General features: G+C 40.0%; 1 protein-coding gene across 1 annotated transcript in view; it reads left to right on the top strand.

Moving 5' to 3' along the window:
* myo16 (myosin XVI) overlaps positions 1–23,148 on the top strand; it is a 236,115-nt gene that overhangs the window by 556 nt on the left and 212,411 nt on the right. The window lies entirely within an intron of this gene.

Here is a 23,148-nt window from a genome sequence, read left to right as displayed (position 1 = left end):
TTGTGTTGTCTACCTACAACTTGGGGTGTGATCATGAATTAGCTGAGGATCTATTTGTCCTTGAGGGAAAACGCATTTGCACTTGTGCACATGGACGTCCGAGCACGGGGTCAGTGATGGAACCTTGGAGTATCCGATGTCTTGCTGAAGAACACTTCAGCAGAGCAGCTGCTTGCCAGTGCTGGGGAGCAGCTTCAGCTCCTCTGAGTAAAAGGCGTTCTTCTTCTTTCTCAGTGTGCCGCGCTGCTGCCAGCTCATTGGCAAAGGCTGTGCTGTTTAAACTGGCGGTGTGATTAATGATGCCGCTGACTTGTGTTGAGGGACAGAGTTGAAGGGTAGGGGCGAGAGATCACACCACAACCAAAGCAAGACATCCTTAGCTTTGCGTCTTCAATATGGCCAGCATTTTGAATGAGAAAGACGCATTAGCTTAGGGATCGAGTGACCAAGATTTAGGATTGATGTTGGAATTCACTGGGATCATCAGCTGATCAACAGATTGTGGAGGTAAATTTCATATTGTGGTTGCTTAATGTACTTACCATAATGCTGAATACTTACAATGCCATGGGCAGCATTGTGGTTTGGTCTTATGTGCTGTCTGGTAAAAGTGGGCAAAAACACACATTTGACTAGCTAAGGGACATCTACAGCTAATGTAAGACATTTTGCTGTAATTGTAGGTCATTGTGTTTTGGGTGTGGTTGCAGGTATGAGAGTTGTACCCTGAGTGGTAGTGGCTACAGGTATGAGACATTTCCAACAGTCTGATCTGAGCGGCAACCATAGAACCAACAGTAATGCCATGTGATACGATGCGATATGATACAATACGATACGATACGATATGATAGACTTTATTGTCCCCTTTGGGAAATTTGTCTTGGACTCCAAGAGCTGCACAGATAAAACTGCCATGACATAATTACATAACGCATGCATATTGCATATAACTTAATACATACACAAATATTGCACATACCCCTTTTGCACAGCAGTCTTGCACAGATGGCTCATGCATATTGCACATATCCCCAATACACATCTCCAAATTGCACATAACCCTATTGCACAGCAGACTCACACAGATGGCTCATTCATATCGCATATATCCTTAATACACATCTCCAAATTGCACATAACCCTATTGCACAGCAGACTCACACAGATGGCTCATTCATATCGCATATATCCTTAATACACATATCCAAATGCCACATAACCCTATTGCACAGCAGTCTCACACAGATGATTGATGCATATTGCACATATTCCTAATACACATATCAAAAATGCACATAACCCTATTGTACAGCAGTCTCACACAGATGGCTCATGCATATTGCACATATCCTTAATACGCATATCCACATTGCACATAACCCTATTAAATCAAATCAAATCAAACCAATTTTATTTATATAGCGCCATATCACAACAAACAGTTGCCCCAAGGTGCTTTACACAGCAGTCTCACACAGATGGCTCATGCATATTGCACATATCCCTAAAAACATATCCAAATTGCACATAACCCTATTACACAGCAGTCTCACACAGATGATTCATGCATATCGTACATATCCCTAATACGCATATCCAAAATGTACATAACCCTATTGCACAGCAGTCTCATACAGATGGCTCATGCATATTGCACATATCCTTAATACACATATCCAAATTGCACATAATCCTATTGCACAGCAGTCTCACACAGATGGCTCATGCATATTGTACATATCCTTAATACACATATCCAAATTGCACATAATCCTATAGCACAGCAGTCTCACACAGATGGCTCATGCATATTGCACTATCCCTAATATGCATATCCAAATTGCACATAACCCTAATACACAGCAGTCTCACACAGATGGCTCATGCATATTGCACATATCCCCAATACACATATCCAAATTGCACATAATCCTATTGCACAGCAGTCTCACGCAGATGATTCATTCATATTGCACATATCCCTAATACACATATCCAAACTGCACATAACCCTATTGCACAGCAGTCTCACACAGATGATTCATGCATATTGCACATATCCCTAATACGCATATTCAAAATGCACATAACCCTATTGCACAGCAGTCTCCCACAGATGGCTCATGCATATTGCACATATCCCTAATACGCATATCCAAATTGCACATAACTCTATTGCACAGCCATCTCCCACATATGGTTAAAAGGAAAATGCTGACAATATAGTGAATGACAATGAATAAATAACACTGAACAGCAATGTCACCATGACATTAATGCACAATCCTACTACCCATCCCAGGAACCATTATTTAAAACTCTAATTGACACGCGTACGAATGACTTCTTAAAGCGATTCAAGTCTACATTGAGGGACTCTGTATCACCTACCAGATGGTAGTAGATTATACTCAGGGTAGAGGATGTGGGAAGGGTGGATGTGTGCAACTCTCCCTTATAAGGGCCCTGTCCCACTGGCATTTAGGAGGATTTGCGTATGGATTGCACACAAAATTGGCCCATATTCGCCAAACATCCGCAATATCCGTGTAACATGCCTGTATGAGTCAGCCATGCTTGAACACGCCTGTGATCATCAGCAGAGGCACGCATGTCCGCAGCCAGGATTTTTGAGCTGTTCAAAAATCTGGATTCACTATTATAATATCACAGGCAATAATCAAACTATCACAATCTATATTCAACTCGGTGTCACAGAGATTCCCAAGTTTGAAAAGTATTTGAAAAAATATTTGTAAAAGTATTTGGAAATACTTGGGGTCGGCGATGTATTTGAAATACAAATACAAATACTTTGAATTCAAAATCAGAAAATACAAATACCGGTACAAATACTCCGAAAAATAGATTTAAGTATTTTCAAATACAAATACTTTGGTTTTTGGCCCCATGTCTGCCCTAAACAGGAGTGAATGTCTTACAATAAATACAGACACAGACGAGGAGACGAGCAACAGGTGATGTGATTGGAATGATAAACACCTGTGAGAGAGTATAGATGATAAGGACACACTTACAAACACACCGACAACAGACAAAGTGCTAACAGGGACCCACAACAAGACCAAACAGTAACTCCAACATAAAACTCTGAAGTGAAAAGGAAGAACTACAAAAGTTTTTTTGTTTAATATACAAACCTTACATGGGTTGGCTCCTCCACCTCTTACAAACCATATTAAATATTCACAGTTTTAGAGTATCCCAGAATCCTTTGCACGCTGGGGAGGCAGGCTTGATAATAGCTCAGCTTAATGCTGACTTTAACATTGAAAATGCCATAGACATGATTGGGCCCCTCTCTGGGCCCCTCCCCAATCGGACCGGGAGTGACATGTTTAGCCGCATGTTCTCCTTGAATTGCTGGCTGTCTGAGTGGTGTCCAATGAATGAGGTGGGCTTCATAGATAATTGGCAAAGCTTCTGGGGAAAACCTGGTCTTGTTAGGAGAGATGGCATCCATCCCACTTTGGATGGATCAGCTCTCATTTCTAGAAATCTGGCCAATTTTCTTAAATCCTCCAAACCGTGACTATCCAGGGTTGGGACCAGGAAGCAGAGTTGTAGTCTTACACACCTCTCTGCGGCTTCTCTCCCCCTGCCATCCCCTCATTACCCCATCCCCGTAGAGACGGTGCCTGCTCCCAGACCACCAATAACCAGCAAAAATCTATTTAAGCATAAAAATTCAAAAAGAAAACATAATATAGCACCTTCAACTGCACCACAGACTAAAACAGTTAAATGTGGTCTATTAAACATTAGGTCTCTCTCTTCTAAGTCCCTGTTAGTAAATGATATAATAATTGATCAACATATTGATTTATTCTGCCTTACAGAAACCTGGTTACAGCAGGATGAATATGTTAGTTTAAATGAGTCAACACCCCCGAGTCACACTAACTGCCAGAATGCTCGTAGCACGGGCCGAGGCGGAGGATTAGCAGCAATCTTCCATTCCAGCTTATTAATTAATCAAAAACCCAAACAGAGCTTTAATTCATTTGAAAGCTTGACTCTTAGTCTTGTCCATCCAAATTGGAAGTCCCAAAAACCAGTTTTATTTGTTGTTTTCTATCGTCCACCTGGTCGTTACTGTGAGTTTCTCTGTGAATTTTCAGACCTTTTGTCTGACTTAGTGCTTAGCTCAGATAAGATAATTATAGTGGGCGATTTTAACATCCACACAGATGCTGAGAATGACAGCCTCAACACTGCATTTAATCTATTATTAGACTCAACTGGCTTTGCTCAAAATGTAAATGAGTCCACCCACCACTTTAATCATATCTTAGATCTTGTTCTGACTTATGGTATGGAAATTGAAGACTTAACAGTATTCCCTGAAAACTCCCTTCTGTCTGATCATTTCTTAATAACATTTACATTTACTCTGATGGACTACCCAGCAGTGGGGAATAAGTTTCATTACACTAGAAGTCTTTCAGAAAGTGCTGTAACTAGGTTTAAGGATATGATTCCTTCTTTATGTTCTCTAATGCCATATACCAACACAGTGCAGAGTAGCTACCTAAACTCTGTAAGTGAGATAGAGTATCTCGTCAATAGTTTTACATCCACATTGAAGACAACTTTGGATGCTGTAGCTCCTCTGAAAAAGAGAGCTTTAAATCAGAAGTGCCTGACTCCGTGGTATAACTCACAAACTCGCAGCTTAAAGCAGATAACCCGTAAGTTGGAGAGGAAATGGTGTCTCACTAATTTAGAAGATCTTCACTTAGCCTGGAAAAAGAGTCTGTTGCTCTATAAAAAAGCCCTCCGTAAAGCTAGGACATCTTACTACTCATCACTAATTGAAGAAAATAAGAACAACCCCAGGTTTCTCTTCAGCACTGTAGCCAGGCTGACAAAGAGTCAGAGCTCTATTGAGCCGAGTATTCCTTTAACTTTAACTAGTAATGACTTCATGACTTTCTTTGCTAATAAAATTTTAACTATTAGAGAAAAAATTACTCATAACCATCCCAAAGACGTATCATTATCTTTGGCTGCTTTCAGTGATGCCGGTATTTGGTTAGACTCTTTCTCTCAGATAGTTCTGTCTGAGTTATTTTCATTAGTTACTTCATCCAAACCATTAACATGTCTATTAGACCCCATTCCTACCAGGCTGCTTAAGAAAGCCCTACCATTATTTAATGCTTCGATCTTAAATATGATCAATCTATCTTTATTAGTTGGCTATGTACCACAGGCTTTTAAGGTGGCAGTAATTAAACCATTACTTAAAAAGCCATCACTTGACCCAGCTATCTTAGCTAATTATAGGCCAATCTCCAACCTTCCTTTTCTCTCAAAAATTCTTGAAAGGGTAGTTGTAAAACAGCTAACTGATCATCTGCAGAGGAATGATCTATTTGAAGAGTTTCAGTCAGGTTTTAGAATTCATCATAGTACAGAAACAGCATTAGTGAAGGTTACAAATGATCTTCTTATGGCCTCAGACAGTTGACTCATCTCTGTGCTTGTTCTGTTAGACCTCAGTGCTGCTTTTGATACTGTTGACCATAAAATTTTATTACAGAGATTAGAGCATGCCATAGGTATTAAAGGCACTGCACTGCAGTGGTTTGAATCATATTTATCTAATAGATTACAATTTGTTCATGTAAATGGGGAATCTTCTTCACAGACTAAGGTTAATTATGGAGTTCCACAAGGTTCTGTGCTAGGACCAATTTTATTCACTTTATACATGCTTTCCTTAGGCAGTATTATTAGACGGCATTGCTTAAATTTTCATTGTTACGCAGATGATACCCAGCTTTATCTATCCATGAAGCCAGAGGACACACACCAATTAGCTAAACTGCAGGATTGTCTTACAGACATAAAGACATGGATGACCTCTAATTTCCTGCTTTTAAACTCCGATAAAACTGAAGTTATTGTACTTGGCCCCACAAATCTTAGAAACATGGTGTCTAACCAGATCCTTACTCTGGATGGCATTACCCTGACCTCTAGTAATACTGTGAGAAATCTTAGAGTCATTTTTGATCAGGATATGTCATTCAAAGTGCATATTAAACAAATATATAGGACTGCTTTTTTGCATTTACGCAATATCTCTAAAATTAGAAAGGTCTTGTCTCAGAGTGATGCTGAAAAACTAATTCATGCATTTATTTCCTCTAGGCTGGACTATTGTAATTCATTATCAGGTTGTCCTAAAAGGTCCCTGAAAAGCCTTCAGTTAATTCAAAATGCTGCAGCTAGAGTACTAACGGGGACTAGAAGGAGAGAGCATATCTCACCCATATTGGCCTCTCTTCATTGGCTTCCTGTTAATTCTAGAATAGAATTTAAAATTCTTCTTCTTACTTATAAGGTTTTGAATAATCAGGTCCCATCTTATCTTAGGGACCTCATAGTACCATATCACCCCAATAGAGCGCTTCGCTCTCAGACTGCAGGCTTACTTGTAGTTCCTAGAGTTTGTAAGAGTAGAATGGGAGGCAGAGCCTTCAGCTTTCAGGCTCCTCTCCTGTGGAACCAGCTTCCAATTTGGATCAGGGAGACAGACACCCTCTCTACTTTTAAGATTAGGCTTAAAACTTTCCTTTTTGCTAAAGCTTATAGTTAGGGCTGGATCAGGTGACCCTGAACCATCCCTTAGTTATGCTGCTATAGACTTAGACTGCTGGGGGGTTCCCATGATGCACTGAGTGTTTCTTTCTCTTTTTGCTCTGTATGCACCACTCTGCATTTAATCATTAGTGATCGATCTCTGCTCCCCTCCACAGCATGTCTTTTTCCTGGTTCTCTCCCTCAGTCCCAACCAGTCCCAGCAGAAGACTGCCCCTCCCTGAGCCTGGTTCTGCTGGACGTTTCTTCCTGTTAAAAGGGAGTTTTTCCTTCCCACTGTCGCCAAGTGCTTGCTCACAGGGGGTCGTTTTGACCGTTGGGGTTTTTACGTAATTATTGTATGGCCTTGCCTTATAATATAAAGTGCCTTGGGGCAACTGTTTGTTGTGATTTGGCGCTATATAAATAAAATTAAAATAATAAATAAATAAAAATTGATTGATTGATGATTACGCGTGAGCATCGGTCCCGTTTTTAAGTTATAAAATACATCTATCCACAACAGGTTGGTTTAACATAAAAAAGGTAAATATTACTGTCAGACATATGCTCTTTAGGGTTTTAGTGGGGACCTAAATTATGATAAAGCGAAATAAAACAAAGAACCAATGAAGCAGCAGATCGAAGATTGAAGCACTGCTTCATTGGTTCAAGGTTCAAAGCAAAGCCACCCTGCAGAAACGGTTGATTATACAGACCCGCTGCAGGGTCTGTAATCAACGCAGAGAAATGATCATTTTCCTGATGAACACCCCCAAAAACAACGGCCACTCTGAAGGACCGATAAGGGAATCGTTAAGCTTAAAGGCTGTTAATGTCGATGGATCGAATAATTTCTTAAGGATACCCAAAAAGAACCGGTTCATAACACGCGACCCGAACAACACACTTTTTTAAAAAATAAAACTCACATTAAAGACTCCTGATTATCTTAGTTAAACACCGAAATACATATTTTGGTTGAACTCACTTCCATAATGACACAATGTTGCAAACAAGTTGCTTGTTGCTTGTCCACTCCACCACCCACAAACGCTTGTTTACACTGACAACAAAATCTCTACCTCCCCAGTGAGAACGTGATTACGTGTGAGATTTGACACCATAAAGGCGTCAATAGCACACCTGGTCTGAGGGTCACCAGGGCTATGAGGAGAGGTGACTGCGAGGTGTCTGTGAGAAAAAACAGCTTTTGCTCAAAATGTCCTGTCCTACAAAGGCAGTGTCCAATGGAACGCTTTGACAACTACAGTGAGGGAGGCCCCAAGCTTTAAAGCTTTGAAAAGTCACTTAAAGGAGTGGCTCAGATCAAATCAAAAATGTGAACATCATGAATTAAATTGTAGAAACTAAGAAGAACCGTAGGGAAGTGTGTAATGCATCACAGCACTTTATAAGTTATTGTTTTTAAAATATACAAAAGCATGAAATTAGATTTGTAAATTAATTAACTTATTCAAATTGTATGCGCTTTTGTAGTTTTTTTTATGTGTGCCCTCCTTTGACTGAGTTTGTGTAAGAGAACCGCATGTTTGGTTCTTTTTTGTCCTCTTGTCTCCTGTCTCTTGCCCAGTCTTGTGTCTTGTTGCTGTAGTAGTTAGTGACCCCTATGTATTGTAGTTTGTTGTATTGTAAATTGTTAATTGTTTGTTAATTTTTACATCAGCCTGTCAGGGACTTAGATGGAAATTAGCCAGTGGCTAAAATCTAACATATTTACATGTTGTATATGTTCATTAATATGTACTGTGCCTTTTAAATAAATGAATAAATAAATAATAATAATGAAAGTAGCTAAAGTATATAAGAACCCACAGGGAAACCTGGGTGAGTGAATTATGACAAACATTAAATAACTACTGCATAAAACTGAAGTTTAAACTAAAGGAGCACTCAAAACACAACCACAGTATGACGTGACCAACAACATTTAACAAACAGGGCACCAGACAGGGACAAGCATACTCTCATGCACACCACTAGCTTACGTTCAAATACGGGTACATTTATCGGTCATACAACCTATTGCTATTGGACATGCTGATTTTGTTGTTACTATACAAAATTACATGTGTGTGACCATTCTCACAAGACAACTTTTGCACTTTAAACCTTTAATTTTTACAAAAGCTTGAAAATGTGGAAGTAGCACTGAAACAACCTTAAAACTGATTTATAACATTAAAATCAAGCCATTGACCACTTCATAGTACAGTTTCATCGATTCCAAGGTCTGGGTATCAATGTAGTCTTGCATATTACTTTAAAATCGATTTCTGATTTGTATCGGTTAATTGTTACACCCCTACCATGCGACGATTAACACTTGTGGTGCTACAACTTCATGAGAAGTTATCTAAAGATGTCTAATTGTATAAACATCTTGAGCTTTTTTTTAAACTTGTGCAGAAATGGCACTTCAAATTTTGGAAATCCTGTGAAATTTCATGTGTTGTAGCCACAGAAAGTAAAAACACGGATATGATACAAATAATCCATCCATGGTGCTACTGAGTCATACGTAACTGTATACTGCTATACATTGTTAATACTACTGGGTTCTGTCGTAGTCGCTCTAGTGGGACAGCTTAGCTAAGATTTCCATAACATTTTGTGACTAAAACACCAAATTTGGCACACACATTCTAAATTAAGTAATGTTTATTTTTCAGATGTGGAGGTATCCTGGAGATGACCTCTAATGACCTACAGAGATCAATGAAGAATTACACAGGGGTCAAAATTTAAAACTACCATATGATCTGTCTGATCATAAAGATTCCAAAAAGGTATAGTTTGGACTAGGGCTGCAACAAACGATTATTTGGATCATCTATGAATCTGATGGGGTTTCGACACGATTAATCGATTAATCGGATTAGCGGGGAATTTTTTAAAAATGTGCCAGGGAAACAATTTTTCTCTCCTTCCATCACTTTATTTAACAACAGAACATTATTTGAAAACTTAAAATACTTGAAAATCAACAAATCGTCAGATGTCCCTTGGCTGTTGAAATATAAAATAATAAAGAATAAAACAGTTTATAATAAAGAACAAAAATAATTATTTCAAATGACATTGGTTTATCAAAGTGCTGCATTGCCATAAAACACTGAAACATATAAAAGTTATAAAATATATGGTTAAAAAAGACGTATTTTTGTTGCTGCAAATGAGCGATTAGCATAACCAGTTAACCATAAAACCTAAATCAAAAACTGTAGCCTGACTCATTATATGTACAACATTCTCTGTATAACTTGTAAACTATGTGGTCATTTCACAATGACACGTGACTCATGTCTCTTTCTCTAAAATTGTATTGTAGCATTATTAGTTATTATTACTATTATTATTGTTGCTATTATTATTAATATATAAATAAAAATAAATAAATAATATTATAATTTGTAATACATTTGACTCTTTTAGGACAACAAACGCTGAGCCATTAATTATTATACAGAAAACAAATGCACAAATATGCTGAAATGCCAGCAGCTTAATGCTAACGTTAACATTGAAAACGCCATAGACATGCTAACATGTTAGCATCGGCATTAGCATAAATTACATCTATCAACTGTTTCAGAAGACCATAACAGGTCAGTTTAACATAAAAAAGGTAAATGTTCCTCACAGACATATGCTCTTTAGGGTTTTAGTGGAGAAAAATTAAGATAAAGCGAAATAAAACAAATGAAACCAACGAAGCAGCAGCTCGAAGCACTCCTTCATTGGTTCAAGATTCAAAGCAAAGCTCGGTTGATTATATGGAAGAAATAAAACATTTGCGGTAAAACAAAGTTATTTAGCAACTAATCAATGACTAAATTAGTTGACAAGTATTTTAATAATCAATTTTAATTGATTAACTCGATTAGTTGTTTCAGCTCTAGTTTGGACTGTCTATGACTGAACGTTGTGGATTTATGGTGTTAAAAACAGCAAAAATGGTGACAAAGGTCAATTTCAGTTTGTACAAGGGTCAAAAGATAAAGTTGCTCCAATTTTGGTGAAAAGTGATGCAAATTATTGGTTGAGTTAATCTGGTTTTAAAAAGGAATAGTTTGCACCATCTGCCATAGTAATCATGTTACTGGGTAACATATGATATGTCATAGAATCCAATGGACATCAACCTTGTTTGATCTCTACTTTGGAGACTAAACATTCAACACAGTCAAAATTATTCCATTTATTCATCCTATTAGCTCAGCAAATAATTTGCATCACTTTATTACCAAAATTGGTGTAACTTTAACTTTTGACCCCTGTACAAACCAAAACTTACCTTTGCCATGGTTTTTGCTATTTTCACCCCATAACTCCACAACATTTAGTCAAGGATAGTCTAAAGTATACCTTTTGGAATCATTATGATCAGACAAATAATATGGTATACTTTTCAATATGATTGGAACATTTTTAATTTTTGACCCCTGTGTAATTCTTCATTGACTTCTGTAGGTCATGAGAGGTCCACTCCAGGATACGTCCGCGTCTGCCTGCACGTATTTTAAAGCAGTGGGAAAAGCTCCTTCACTCTGTAAGGCTGCTAGTTTTTTGGGATGGTATGGTCAGGGGCTCAAGTGGGTCAGTATGTGATGTAGTGCTGTGCCAGTTCCGGTCTTTTTTTCTCCTTTTTCTTTGAGAACACAAACGCCCTGTAGTTAATGTCAACACACAATACATTATCTAAAGACAAAGCGGAGCCATATCTCTTCTGGGATTCTGTTGCATTTGTAGTTCTCTGCCCTTGTCCTGGCCTGAAAACATTTTAGATACTATATATGAGCAGTGGTGGCTTTGGTGGCAACCACATCCATTCTTTGGAAATAAAAGAAACTGGCATATGAGATCATTTAAAGGTACATGCAACTTCAACCACACCTGCTCCTAATTCCATCATGCATGTGATGATGTGATTATTCCATGCAACAAGCCCTGACATGTCTAATAGGTGTCAGACATGCTACATGTAGCACATCTCGAATATTTCAAATCTGTCTCCTAATTCTGAAAAAAAAAATGAATAGAAACATATTTCATTGTCTTGTTTCCTTTTGGAAGGAAGGACAGTAAGGAGGGAGGGAAGGAAGGAAGGACAGAGCGAAGGTAGGAAAGAGGGAGGGAAGGAAGGAAGCATGATGGATGGAAATGACGAGCAAAGAATGATGGACGGAAGGAAGGAAGGAAGGAAGGAAGGAAGGAAGGAAGGAAGGAAGGAAGGAAGGAAGGAAGGAAGGAAGGAAGGAAGGAAGGAAGGATGGTGAATGGAAATGACGAGAAAAGAATGATGAATGGAAATGACAAGCAAAAGAATGATGGAAGGAAGGAAGGAAGGAAGGAAGGAAGGAAGGAAGGAAGGAAGGACGGACGGACGGACGGACGGAAGGAAGTTGATTAAATGGTTTAAAAAGTTGGAGACGTGAATATGCATCATACTTCTTGAACATTTTGAAGTCAGAAACTGATCTTTCGTGGTCGGGTCATTTTTTTTTTTATTCTATCTTCATCAGTCCATTTATTCCTCTCTGCTTGAGTTTGCTCTCTTTCTTTCTTTCTGTTAACTCTCTCGCCTTCTGTTCCTGACAACTACAAAAAAGGGCCATTTCAAAGCCGTTGCTTAGAAACGTGATGAGTTATGTTTACAGCACGCTGAAGTCAGCTGAAGAAAAGCTCTGCGTTTGATTGTGTGCTGAGGTTTCTGCTTCTTCTACTTCTGTATGTGTGCTAGCTGGTCAGTCTGTACGACCTCTGTGACCTCTAATGTGTGTCACACAGATTTTTTTTTTTTTTTTTTTTACTCGTGGAACTAATTAGCCTTTGATTCAGTCAGGTTAGCTCCTCAAAGCGATCACACTCCACATTTATACACAACTTTATGACTTAAAATAACGTAAAATAAAATGTTAGATAGACCCCTCCACCCCCACCTAGTGAAGTTGTCATGGTGGGGGAAACTATCTATAGAGACTAAAACCATTTTTTTTTGTACCAGGCTTTAAACATGTTTATTTCAGCTCTAAAGTTGTACATATATGTGCAACGTTAGAGTTAACTCCATGTTAATATATTAACATGGAGTTAATGGAGTTGAGTGGGAAGTCACAGTGGAGTCACATGGGAAGTTACTCAGTATTGGTGCCACCCTCAAGTGGCCAGTCACGGAACTGCAACTTTTTTTCTTCCTGTAGGGCTTCATCTGAGCCTATGGGCCCCTTCACACATAGTGCGAATATGTACAACCTGTCGGAGTAGCTCGTATGAGCGAGCCACGCGAACATTGCACTGACGAGCAAGCCTGCACGATGCCGGTGCACGCGAGAACACAGTGCCACCAGCTGCACGATGTGGTTACACATCGCACAGCTGCTGTGAAGAAAAAATAAATATAAAATATAAAAAATACATGCTGTGACAGTTTTGTGCGCATAGGAACACAGCAGCTTTTCACAGTAGCTTTTGTGTGATGTGTAACCACATTGCGCAGCTGCTATGAAAATAAAGAAAATTTAATTACACCCCACCCACAGGACTCGAACCTGCACCAAAAGCTCTGATTTCCAGTCAGAAACTTTACCACTGAGCTATGATTGCTGTCCTGTAAAAGCTGTGGGAAACTGCATCATATCAGGAAGGACATGGACGAATTTAAAAAATAAAACCACACACCATAAAGAACACCACATTTTACTGAATACCTCTTATCAAGCGGGCAACACAAATGTGATCTGTCTGTTCCTCTGTAGATGACCCATGGTCACAGACGTACAGTCATGAAATGACATGAATGATCAAGCAGTTCGCTCTTATGTCCACATCTACTGGTCCGGTGTGTCCAGCCATCTGCGCACGTGTTCTGCCGACACGTCTTGTTGACGCCGTGCCGCAGGACTGACACGGCATCATGTGAAACAGAGCTCACATGGGTGACGTGACAGTGAGATTGCCAGCTGCGTGTTATGATCTAACAGTCTGTTTCAACCTGGGGGCAGCCTATCAATGGGCTGCAGCGTGTGTGCGCTCACTCACTGCAGCACATCGCCAAGCGATGTTTTTATTTATGGCTACGTGATGACAACAAGCAGACACGCGCATCACAGTGGGAAGTTGTTAGTCCATGTCCGTCCAAACACAGTACATGTTGTCCTGCTGGGATGTCCAGAACAACAGATCTCCACAGCCGCTTCAGTGGGAGGACACACCTCCTGTTATCTCAGCACACACACCAAAGCCACACTCGTGGGGCAGTTAGACAAATTTCACTGCCAGCCAGACAATGATTGTCAGCTGACTGTTGTCGTGTTAATAGTGTGAATGGCCTCACTGCTTCATGCTGCCTGGCTCAATCCAGACAACATTCTGGTTCATTGTGTTGTGCCCAAAACACATCCATGACTCATTGCGAGGTTATCCGGTCCATGGCCTGGGTTGGCGCTCAGATGTCACCTGTCAAACCATATCAAACTGCATCTCTGCTCCTTTCCCCAACAACTAGACAGTTTCATCAGCACCAGTCTTTTCCAATCTCGTGTCTGGCGTGTGTGCATCTCAGCATTTCCTTTCAAGTAGTTTGCCCTCTGTCGATGAAAAATAATCGTGATTTGCATACATGCATCACACGCACTGCGGTGCATGTGTTTTTCTTCACATCATCAAACGCAAGCTTGTGATTAACGAATAATTGTTACGGAAATAATCAAGTTGAGTTGCTCTCTCTCTCTAATCTTTCTTCCTTACCTTCTTCTTGCTGCTTCACCCCCTTCATGCTCTCTCTCTCACTCTCTCTTTCTCTCTCTCCTGTAAGAAGTTCAGTTTTCTTGGCTTTGCCCGGGGCAGAGTAAATATGGGCGTTGGGATGAGAGTTAGTTCGTTGCATGTCTGCAGGGGTAGTTTAACATTGTGGGTCATTAGTGTGTGTGTGTGTGTGTGTGTGTGTGTGTGTGTGTGTGTGTGTGTGTGTGTGTGTGTGTGTGTGTGAGTGTCAGTCAGGGCCACGATGAGGTAAGAGAAGGCCGTTCTGTGCACGGAGTGTGGCTGATTGCACATGCAGCACTGTGCCTGTCCTTTTGTTTGTCTGGTTATTGATTGTCTGTGGCCCAAACTCACAGACATCCTTTATGGTTACCATGTTGTCCAACGCGCCAGCTGCATGCAGCTCAGGGTGGCGGGAGTGGGCGGTAAAGGCTAATACAAAAGGGGGAGGTGATTTAGAGGAGAAGCAAAAACAGTGATGGGCACAAAGCGATGCATTCACCGAGCGGATGTGCAGGACAGAACGAGACGACGTAGCTCATAAGTTATTCTCTGCTGTATCGTTCTGCTGTGGACTAATTTACTTCATTTCTCAAATTCTCCTGAATCTGACAGATTTTTCACTTTACAGCCCCTGTCTCACCATTATTCTCTGTCAAATCCTTTTCTCCTGAGTGTTTTTTTTTCTCCCTTTCGTTCTCCACCTGGCCAGAAGTGATAAGAAACTGAATCAGTCCCTCAGTATTTCATTTGTGGCAGAGCCGCTGTAGATGCAGATGATTCCGCTGTGTCTCTCCTCCTTCTAGATGCTGGCTTTGTATCAAGGGCAACTCTGACTTTGAAATGTGCGTCTGCCTCACATGTCCCAGACACTCCACGAGACAGAGTGAGACAGATCCTCCTGCACATCGGGAATGTCATGGAATTCATCAGCGGCGCTTTTACATCGAATGGCACCAGTTCAACTCAGCTCGATTGTAGTACCCTTAACTCATCATAGCAATACTGCATGAAAGTACAATGACATCTTCATCAAAGATACCATGTCCAGAGCGTGCTGAGGACTTGTGGAGGCATCATGTGGATGAGGCTCGGCCGGGGGGCCTTCTCTGACAGATGTGGCATTGGTTGCACCAATTGAAGTCTATTTGTTGACTCCATTTGGATGTCATATAGCCCAGTGGTCATTGCGATCAGTGAACTCTATATGCATATGGTTGCTTATGTAGCCGCTTGACTCCCCACACTCACTCCACTCAGGATGCAAACTCACAATCTCTGGCATGGGAGGAGGTCGTTGTGACCAGTCAGCTAAAACCCAGGCTCTGGCCTCCGTGGCCAGAGTATCCTTTGGTTGTTGGGGGAGTGAGGCCTGTTGACTACCACATGCACAGCGACTCCTGCTGGCCTCCATCACAATTTGTTACAGCATTTTTGTCTTTGCATATGTGACAATTCTTTGCTTTGTTTTATATTTATTTTGTTATTGTTCTTATGGCCAAAGCAGATGGTCACCCTGCTGAGTCTGGTCTGCTTAAGGTTTTTTCCCTTCCCACTGTTGCCACTGTGTTTGCTTGGGGGCTGGGGAAGATTCAACCTTCTTCTTGTGCAGCACTTTGGGCTCCTTATGTTTCGATTTGGCACTGTATAAATGAGCTGATTTAAACAGAATTGACTACTGACACAGTTCAGCTAATCAGCTAATGGCTAATTAGCAAAGCTAGCTTTTCAGCTAACTTTGAAAACCATTAGCTGATCAATTAAAAAGAAAGCTTAGCAATCAAAAACATTTGTAAACCCTAAATCATACATTTGTTCCTGTTGGAGCCTATACATAATCGATTAAGTGAAATCGATGACAACAACAAGCAGGCAGTCAAAACAAAGTAAATGCATTAGTGAAGATCTGTGAGCAGCAATATGGTTTCATGCCAAGAAAGAGCACTACAGATGCAATGTTTGCTCTGAGAATACTGTTGGAGAAGTACAGAGAAGGCCAGAAAGAGTTACATTGTGTGTTTGTGGACTTAGAAAAAGCTTATGACAGGGTGCCAAGAGAAGAGTTGTTGTATTGTATGAGGAAGTCTGGAGTTGCAGAGAAGTATGTTAGGGTAGTGCAGAACATGTACAAGAATAGTGTGACAGCGGTGAGATGCGCAATAGGAATGACAGACTCATTCAAGGTGGAGGTGGGATTACACCAAGGATCAGCTCTGAGTCTTTTCTTGTTCACAGTGGTGATGGACAGGTTGATGGATGAGATCAGACAGGAGTCCCTATGGACTATGATGTTTGCCGATGACACTGTGATCTGCAGTGAGAGTACAGAGCAAGGTGAGTCTAGTCTGGAGAGGTGGAGATATGCTTTGGAGAGAAGGGGAATGAAAGTCAGTAGAAGCAAGACTGAGTACATGTGCGTGAATGGGATGGAGCCCAGTGGAATAGTGCAGTTACAAGGAGCAGAAGTGGTGAAAGTAGATGAGTTTAAATATTTGGGGTCAACTGTTCAAAGTAATGGAGAGTGTGGTAAAGAGGTGAAGAAGAGAGTGCAGGCAGGGTGGAGTGGGTGGAGAAAGGTGGCAGGAGTGATTTGTGACCAAAGAATATCAGTAAGAGTGAAGGGGAAAGTTTACAAGACAGTAGTGAGACTAGCTATGTTGTACGGCTTAGAGATGGTGACACTAACAAAAAGACAGGAGGCAGAGCTGGAGGTGTCAGAGCTGAAGATGTTGAAATTCTCTTTGGGAGTGACAAGAAGATTAGGAATGAACATATCAGAGGGACAGCTCAGGTGGGACGGTTTGGAGACAAAGTCAGAGAGGCGAGATTGAGATGGTTTGGACATGTGCAGAGGAGGGACCCAGGGTATAGAGGGAGAAGGATGCTGAGGATGGAGCCACCAGGCAGGAGGAGAAGAGGGAGACCAAAGAGGAGGTCTATGGATGTGCTGAAGGAGGACATGCAGGTGGTTGGTGTGACAGAGGAAGATACAGAGGACAGGGTGAGATGGAAACGATTGATCTGCTGTGGCGACCCCTAACGGGAACAGCCGCAAGACAAAGAAGAAGATTGTTAAAATTACTGTGTCTATTCTTATTTCTTAATATTTCTTATTCATTTAATACTTTCTGTGCCATTCCGTGTTTCATAGTTGTAAATCTCGTGCCGTCTGGCGGTCCGTGACTCACGCGAGAGGTTGATTTCAGTAGAGTTCCGGTATCAGGAGCTCAGCACTCAGTGTAAACACATCTCGTGAAGTACAGACAATAAGACAACATCGGGGCACAGCAGAAGTCCATCACAGGTGCTACACCTCCTCTTGATAACCCTCTAAACTTGGGAGAACGTATCATCATCATAATCGCCCGTGAACTCGCTAAATTAACGCCATCCACATCCTTTGTCATTTGCCATTGTTTACATGCACTGTGAGACAGCAGAACTCTGCTGGCACCGTGATGCATTCTGGGAAGCGCATGCGACCAGCAGGAGCATTATGGGAAACACTGAAATACAGAATGAATAAAATGCACGTTGAATCAAAACTACTGTTTAATTTAATTTGTGGAATTAATTATTCATGTACATTGATTGTCATCTGATCTTGGCATGCTAAATCATTTTGGGAACCTCCATGTTTACGCTACTTCAAAATTTCATGTATATTTGTATTGTCAATTGTGTCAGTAGCATGGCCCAAGCAGAGGGTCACCCCTTTGCGAATGGTCTGCTTCAGGTTTCTTCCTCAAATCATCAGTTGGAGTTTTTCCTTACCACTGTATGCTTGCTCTAGGGGTTGGTAAGGTTCGACCTTACTTATGTTAAGCCCCTTGAGGCAGCTTTGTTGTGATTTGGCGCTATATAAATGAAAATAAATTGAAATTGAAATGAAAATGTCAGCTTTTTGGGTCTGTTCTTCATGGGTTAAAAAAAAACAAGCCAAAGCTATGTATATAAAAAACATTAGCAGTAGCTTGAGCTAAATGTTTTAGCAGTTTTTAAGTGAGCTAAAAGTTAATGCATCACACACTAATCAGTAAATCATTTTGCTTTTTCATAATAGTACAATACACAGACAAAGCTACTTGCAATATTTGAAACCTAGAGCTCTTGGCAAAATTCTGTTGTACTTGTTGTAAATGTCCACCAGGTGGAGATATTGCTCCATTTCCAGACCCGTGTCTGTGCGTGGTTGCATATATACTCAAAAGCTTCGAGCAGCTGGATCTGAACTAATTGTTGCTCCTGTAAATTGCTTTCTGCAAACAGAGTAGGTGAAAGTCGTTGCTGTCTGTGTATTTATATTTTTGGTTTTCTTTCCACTATTCTATGAGACATTTAAATGCTTTAAGACACAAGTACATTCCACATCATTATGTGATGTACAACCAACTGAAATTCATTTCCTGAGATGATACATATAAATTTGTTTAAAACACACGACTCTCCACTACAGCATATAAGCACACACAAAAGCACAACAATGTCTGATTCTGTGTAATAAATTATTGTGACATCATCCTATCTCCTCTAAGAACAGCAAAAAAAAAAAAAAAAAAAAATAGAATCCTGTGAGTTTTAGAGCAATATGTGGATGAATCCAGTTACTGTATAAATCAGTGACAAACTGGTGGTCCGAGGGCTGGGTGAGGCCACAATCCAGAATATTTTGGCCCGTGACATGCCTTAACATTTAGTGTTATTATATGGGGTATCTAATCATTTTCTTTGTACACATTTTTACACATTTAGCTCTCAGCAGGTTAAAGCACATTACATATTTGTGAATGAGCTCACCAGCTGTGTTTTTCCTTACATGTTTCTCACAGCTTATCATCACTGCTGTGATCCATGTGTAAGGAGCTCAGCCAAGCTGGGTGTATCTTAAAATATAAAGTTGCACCATTCATATTTCTCACTACAAATGTGCATTGTTATGGTTTTTAGCCATCAACCACAAACTAGCGGCCTGGGAGCAAAATAAGGCCCACGAACCTGTAGCTTGCAGGTTGCCAGATTCCTGATGGAAAGATCATTTCTGTACCTACAAATACAAAAGGTGAAATGATCCACATCATTAATGCCATCACATCCTTATGTCTATTTTGTCTGAACCATTCAAAAAAATCCTGTGGGCAGAGCTCCATAATGTCATTGGCATAAACTGAAGAATGTGGTTTGTTTGTAGGTGCACTTGTTTCTCTGAATATATCACATATGATTATGAAATTCACAGAACTGTTGTTCAATATTGAAAACGTCACACCAAAATCTTCCAGGAGCCTTTGACTTTGCTGTAATTGTGACCGTTTGCTGCACCAGACATCCTGTCGTTCGTTTCGGTTAACCCTCTGGGGCCGACACCGTCATATACAACGGCCAAGACCAAGCTTTACTAAATTATAAATAACTTTTTAATGATATGAGATAGAAACTTACTTTATTTTTTTGCTGAAAACCTAACTCCGCAAACTTTTGAGCCAGCCATTGTCCATCTTTGTACTCCTCATAGAAGCTGTGTGATGATGTGTGCAATGTGAGTGTCCAATCGGAATTGGTTCACCATCACATGGTTTTCCAAAATCCAATTGTAGGGCAGATTTACCTCACGTGAAAAGCCAAAGATCATTTTCAGGAGTGATGTGTTACTAATTGGCCCGTTTGAATAGCCCCCTGGGTGCGCCAATGAGTACGTACTATTAGTACATACTCAGTGCGCCCTGCGCCATTACGCACATCGAAAGTGAAAGCAGACTTTGCAGACGGAGAGCCTCTGATGACAATCTCACATGCTCAAACAAAGAGTGTGTAACTATCGGGATTGCTCCACTAGTTTGCATGTGAATGTTACTGGATAACTCTGTTGCTTTCTCTGCGTAAAGCACTGATTACCATATCAATGGACAACAAAACGCATAGACCATTTTGTACATATTGTTCAAAATGTGCATTTGTGTTTATTGTTTGAACCTTTTTGTTGTACAGGCTTTCACACAAGACCTCACATTACCTTTATAAAGTGTCAAAACAGTTGTTTATTATAGTTTGCTGTGTGTTTTGAATAAATGTGTGTGGAAAATTATGTTTCGCTTTATTTTTTCTTGCCTATTTTTGACTGTAAACTTTTATTACACTTATAAAACACAACAAAAACATATATATTCTGAAAGCACATGTTGTCCTGAGAAAAAAAAGAGACATAAAACTTGATTGTGGGATGCAGAGAGAGCTGTTAACAGCAATAATAAAACATTTATGCCAGGCGAGTGAACTGTCCAAAAAAATGCCCTCGGACCCCAGAGGGACATGAATTAAACACACCTCATCCAACCACACACATATGCACACACTGTAACCATAGAAATCATAGCAGTTACACTGCGGCGCCGTTGACTCAGACCCCAGGCTGATAATCACAGAATGACAGTGACATCAAACAAAATAAAATCCATGATGTCCGTCAGGACAAAAATGTGTCAGTTTGTCGGGGAAACAAACACATTCTCACACTCTCATTAATGTGATCAGAATATATCTTTGTAACTTAACAGTGTAAAAAAGACTCTAAGTAGGTCAGCATCATTGCATATTCTTCTTTTTTGTCTCATGTGAGAATACAAAATAGCTACTGTAGATCAGTGGCTTTCATCATTTGCAGTAAAAATAAAACTTAAATTTGAAATTAAAGCCTGAAGGTATGCTAAGGGTATGAACTTACAATAAAATAAAGCAATCCATATTTTGTAAATTGCACCTGCACATTAGTGTTTTATTCTTTATTCATTTTGCCTTATTTCTCACTGTCAGTTTTCTATAGTTTGACTTGAAATATATTTCATGCCTTGAAAATACATTTTAGTGTGTTTCATTACATTTATTGTACCTTAACAAATTCACATGCCAAGGTGATTATGGTTTGACTCTTGTGCTAGCAGCTAGCACAGTTATTGAGAAATGTACAGAAATCACAGAGAAGTAAAACATTTTTCTCTGCAACAGCAGCATGCATAGGATTAATGAGTCAGTGAGTCAATAAGTCTGTAAAACTTCCATCTCTAACCCCAATAAACTCTACTGAATAATAATAACAACAACAACAACAACAATAATAATAATAAACTCTATAATTCTAATAGATATAGGCGAGGATGAGTGACCCTGCTATTTGTGGACATTTTGCCATTTTCTAATATTCATCCAGTCATTTTATGAACCCGTTAATTCCTGAGGGTACCCCACCTCTCAGCCAGGGACCGCAGGGATCAATCACATCAAAATCAAAATAACTTTATTTATCCGTTAGGAACTTCTTTGCAGACAGAGCACCAGCATGAGCAGAAACACACATTTCATGCATAATAAAATTCCATAAAAATCAACACTTCATCAACACTTAATAAATATAATTACACAAGCCAATAAAAGCCAAGCACAGCCTGCTCAAAAAACTAGTCACATTAGCTGCTGTTCATCAGGCGGATCGAGGTGGGCAGAAAACTGGAGGTGGCCCTCTTAGTCCTAAAAGGCAGGGACCTGAACCTACGACGTGATGGTAAAAAGGTGTAGTGCTGGTGCAGAGTGAGTGGGGTCTGTGGAGATCTGTGTGGCTTTCCTCACGACTCTGTGGTTATAGATGGAGGTAAGTGAGTCCTGCTGCTGTCCAATGATTTTGCTACTGATCTTTATGACTTTATTGAGAGTGTTACGATGGGTAAGACTGAGTGAACCAAATCAGGCTGTGATATTGAACGTGAGGATGGATTCTATGAAGCATTTGTAAAAAACTGCAAGAATTCAGTGGTGAAGCTGTAATTTGCGGAGTTTACCAAGGAAAAAAAGACGCTGTTGACATTTTGAGAAGATTTGTTCTGTATTGAGTTGAAATGTGAGTTTGTTATCAATTATTGTACCTAAATATTTGTATGAGTGGACCTTTTCTATTGCTTCATTGTTAACTGTAACAACTGTGGGAGTGGTGGAGTGTCCATGATGGAAAAGGACAACCATTTCCTTGGTCTTGGATACATTTAAATCTCTGCACCACAGTGAAAAAATGTCCGGTTCAGCCTGTAAAAGTCCATCTGTGTTAGTGGAGTCCATGGTAACAGTGTCATCAGAATATCTGATATATGTTATTCCAGGGGTAGTGCTCCTGCAGTCATTAGTGTACAGAGTGAAGAGAAGTGGAGAGATGACTGAGCCCTGAATGTTTTACCGTGCAAAATAAAATAAACACAGAGAAGATTTTCAAGTTGCTTGTGCAACCTTGTTGCAAATTGTAGGGTTCTGGTGGTCACTAGAGGTCACTGTTGTTAGACAGCATAGGTTGAAGTCATCTATTTTCACTAACTAGCCCCTACCAAGGAATAGCATTCGGTCCCACTTTGCGCTTAACATTTTATAATATGCCATTACAGTAATGAGCTGATTTTTAAAATATCAGACCTGATGTAGAACAGATAAAATACAGCTACAGAGCCAAATAAATGAGTCTGGTCAAATCTCTTTTTAACATTGTAATATGGAAAGTTTTACTGATGGACAGATTTTCACAAAATTGGCTCGACTGTGGAATATGATAGAACTAGGAAACAAATTTAAAGCCTTTTAACTTTGAAGGAATGTGTGTTTTGGGGATGTGGTCCTTGTATGCTGCTGTCATTGAAACACAGTAAAAAACAAAAAGATAGTTGGGTAAAAAAGGACTCAAATTGTAGTTTAGTGCCACAAAGATTTGAGGGAGCTTTTATG

Source organism: Thalassophryne amazonica, chromosome 14, assembly GCF_902500255.1.
Source record: "Thalassophryne amazonica chromosome 14, fThaAma1.1, whole genome shotgun sequence".
Classification (NCBI taxonomy): domain Eukaryota; kingdom Metazoa; phylum Chordata; class Actinopteri; order Batrachoidiformes; family Batrachoididae; genus Thalassophryne; species Thalassophryne amazonica.
The sequence above is the reverse complement of the archived record's forward strand: the minus strand, read 5'-3'. Positions and strand labels throughout refer to the sequence as shown.